Source organism: Coregonus clupeaformis, unplaced genomic scaffold (assembly GCF_020615455.1).
Source record: "Coregonus clupeaformis isolate EN_2021a unplaced genomic scaffold, ASM2061545v1 scaf0775, whole genome shotgun sequence".
Classification (NCBI taxonomy): Eukaryota; Metazoa; Chordata; class Actinopteri; order Salmoniformes; family Salmonidae; genus Coregonus; species Coregonus clupeaformis.
In genome coordinates, this window is record NW_025534230.1 from 91154 (window position 1) to 95258 (window position 4105).

General features: G+C 38.2%; 1 long non-coding RNA gene across 1 annotated transcript; it reads right to left on the reverse strand.

The window, feature by feature from the left end:
- Window positions 1–279: 279 nt before the first annotated feature.
- LOC123485633 lies at window positions 280–2749 on the reverse strand. Its single transcript, XR_006659093.1, has 2 exons — window positions 2306–2749; window positions 280–1897 (listed from the first exon to the last, which is right to left on the reverse strand). It is a non-coding gene; the product is annotated as an uncharacterized LOC123485633 (long non-coding RNA).
- Window positions 2750–4105: the final 1356 nt, after the last annotated feature.

The window sequence follows — 4105 nt, forward strand, 5'->3', positions numbered from 1 at the left end:
AATTCTTCAACTATGGTACTCTTTGAGCTAGACAGTTTCAGAAAATAAAAACATTTCTACAAACAATTTTTTAGTATCAGTTGGTTTCTCAATCTGTCTGGAAACCTTCCCTGAAGTTGGCTGTGATGATTTGTATTTACTAATATATATTTTTTGCCATTTTTATCTGACAGTCCAAGAAAACGGTCATTTCCATCACATAACAAAACATGTATTTTTAAGAGAAAATAATGAAATATCTTCTGTTATAAATATATTTGATTAAATAGCACACACATATCTGTTCAAATTTGTAATTTATTATTTTTTTCAGAAATGTAACTGTAAAGATTTTACAATGTTTACACTAAAAAACACCTAAAACTAGGTCAATGGAACATTTCATTTTCTTATCATAGCTCAAAATCATATATTTCTCAAAGTGTATACACAAATCTTAGCCCTAACTGCACAATTATCAACACCACTGAATATAGTTGGTTTGATTGTATGTTTTTATATGTTTTACTTTAAAATATGTGTTGTGGTGGAAATGACATGGCGTGGCGGAAGAGACAGTGTGTGGCGGAAATGACAGATAGGCAACTTCCAATTAAAAACAATTTTTCTACTGCTCTATGTGGTGAACCAGAGCGAATCAATAAGCAACAGCATTTGTGAACAAAAACATATCACCAATATTTTTAAATTAAAAACAATCCAAAAAATTAAAAAACATGAATTTGTGTTAAAAATCAGCAAATCATTTCTTCACTGTTTTCTACATGCTGAACTAGAGCAAACTAGTACAAACTAGAGCAAACCCTTTATGTCATCATTACCTTAACATAACCTTAATATAACCAGTTGAATAACAGATAAAATAGGCAATATATTTTGAAATTGAAAACTTATATGCCTATGCTGAACCAGAGCAAACACTCTGTACTTAAACATTACTGTCATGTGTGTTATATCGTAAATCCATGTACTGTCAAACGTAATCATGTGGAATAACAAGTTGAATCTGACTAAATAGACATTGTATTTGCTAAATACTGTATCTGTCAAACTTGCATATGGGCCAGAGGTTCAGTTATGTTTCATGGTCAAGAACAGAGCATATTTCTTTCCAAACTGTTGGCTCCACCATCACATGCCTCTTTGTTACTGGTTGAGGCTCTGGGACCAGCCTGATCACATCTTCTGGCCGGTACCAAATAACATCGTCTCTCATAGGCCAGAAGAACTTATTTTTGCCAATATGACTCATGGTTCTCACCAGAGCACAACCCTCAGGGTCCACATCCTGTATAATGCCAGGGTAAGGATCCCCATCATACCGTACCACACACCAACTTCCAATCAGTCCCTCATGCAGGTCTATGATGGGTTGAGATGTGCTGGTAAGTGTGCTTGAACTTGGTGATCCCAATGCAGTCTCCATGTTCTGTGCTCCCAGTATGTTGACTTTTTTGAGACCAAAACACTGGCAAGGATGGGGATTAAGATCTCTGTACACCTTTGCTTTTGCCTTCGCAACCTTTTTTCTCCCTCTTTTCCTCTGTGGAGTTCTCTCTGGTGTAGGCTCACACAGCTGAGGTGTTTCAGGGATGTCTTCTGCATTAACACTCATGTTGTCTGGTGATGGTGGTGGTGTTGTATGTGCCATGAAACTATTCACTGCTGAGACCATTTTCCATTTCCTACGTCTGTTTCGTTGAGAAATTCGCCACTGTCTTCTCATTTTTCGTTGTTCTCTTTTCGGCATTTCTGTCACAGATTTAACAACACCTTGTTGCTTTTTCTTCAGGTATCTTTCTCTGTCCTTCTTGAGGGACTCTGCATATTTAAGTGGATCTGATTTTATTCTTTCTCTGTATGATCTTGACCTCTGTGCTGTGGTATTGCTTGCCATCTTAAAGAAAGAGCCAAGACATCATGTCAAACCTACTTATCTATTGTTCTCTTATTTACCAACAATATTGTAATATTGTTAAAACTGTTTTTGAATTTAGTATCAGTATTATAGCCCAAATAATTTGCTGTTTAGCACGAACAATGTCATTTCCACCACAACCTGTCTTTACCACCACAATGAACACCGTGGTGGAAATGACTGTGGTGGAAATGACATTTCCCCACTTTCCCTCTAAAAGCTCATGCTATGTTAGCCTGCTAATATTAGTTTTAGAGTTAGCATTAAATATACACAAATTACACATTATTAAATTAAATGTATCCAGTTATTTTTACGTCCATGTGAAATATGAGCTGTTTGGAAATGACGACCAATAAACATACTCTCAGTTTTACTCATATTTACCTTGATTTTTCTTCTTTTCATTACCCCCTGTAGAGGACACCATTTCATCCAGCCATGTGTTCCACTGTGGAGTTTCTGTTGCTATGGTTACTAAATATACAAACCTAAAACACTGATCCCAGGATTCTATTTTGTACAGTGTGGTGGAAATGACAGTGACCCCAAGGGACAAGGGTTCTATTTATGAAAAATATAGGAAAATGTGAATATGTATCACAATATATAATATGTAGAATTGAAATAAATGGTATTTTATCATTTGTACTTGAAATCTACATTATTTAAATATTTAATTTAGAATTAAGCGAGGTTGAAGATACAAAGTCTGGCTTAGGGACAGAGGGAAAACAGTAAAAACCATGCATAAAAGGCCTCATATTATATAATAAAAAGAATGATTGAGCCATGATACATTTTTTATAAGTTCCCCTTAGGGTGGAGTAAGTATGACAAAAACAAAAAATAAGAAATGTTTTTTAGTTTTTATTATTTTATCCAGGGACAAGAAAAGTACCATAGTTAAAGAATCACCCAGCTACTGTATGGTTAATGCAACCATGATGCAACACTGTCGTCACATGCAGCCTCAGTTATCCACAAGGACACAGACATTCTGAGGTGTTATTTTTATTAGCCAGGTGTTTCTGCCACGCCGCACTGATTCAACACTCCTGAGAGACTAGATACTCATTTAGTATTCAATATCGAAAAGCATGTTCAATTTAGTAACCTCCCGAGTGGCGCAGTGGTCTAAGGCTGTGCCACTAGAGATCCTGGTTCGAATCCAGGCTCTGTCGTAGCCGGCCGCGACCGGGAGACCCATGGGGCGGCGCACAATTGGCCCAGCGTCGTCCAGGGTAGGGGAGGGAATGGCCGGCAGGGATGTAGCTCAGTTGGTAGAGCATGGTGTTTGCAACGCCAGGGTTGTGGGTTCGATTCCCACGGGGGGCCAGTATGAAAAAAAGAATAATGTATGCACTAACTGTAAGTCGCTCTGGATAAGAGCGTCTGCTAAATGACTAAAATGTAAAATGTAAAATGTAGTGTCCTTGTTACTGGGCCGCATAGCATTGACCCCGGCGATGGACACCAGCAATTTGCGGGGCTATCACAATTAAACTTCTGACTGGCTTGGAGGAGAGATTAACTGTTTTTTCAAAGTCATTAGTGACCTATCATTAGTTCACCGCAGAACTAAATCAGCATTCCAAATTGCGTTTGGCACTTTGAATTGGTCTTTGTGGACATGGGACATTTAGTTATGCTAATAATATGTTTTCACCACAGTTGGTTAATTGCGAGTCAACAAGCTACATTTTCTTTCATTCATTGCAGGTCAATTGGGGCTTTCAAAGAGGGGAGAATGTACTTGAAAAATGGCCCTCCGTGAAACTTATTTGTTTACAGTTTATGCCATCCATATTGCATTAAATCCATTGTAAGTCGACTAAACAGGACCAACAAAGATCAGCACTATGTAAACAAACTTGACAATATGTTACAAGGAGTTGCTGAAAGTTGAGTATTTTACACAACTGCCCCACATTTAATGCTTTCACCGTTTGTATTCCGTTTGTGGTTGGGCGAGCATGGCATTCTCAGAGACATGATTAAGATTTTCATGAGGGTGATACAAGCTGACAGGACAAAAGTATTCTCTGAGATTTCAGCTGGTGCCCTAGTTATTCGATGTGAATTTTCAATTCATGCTGTCACGGAGGGGGACTGCTCCCTGTCTGTGTGGTGCCACCCCCTGGCAGAGGAGAGCAAGCTTGTCTGACAACATCAGGCGCCTGCAGG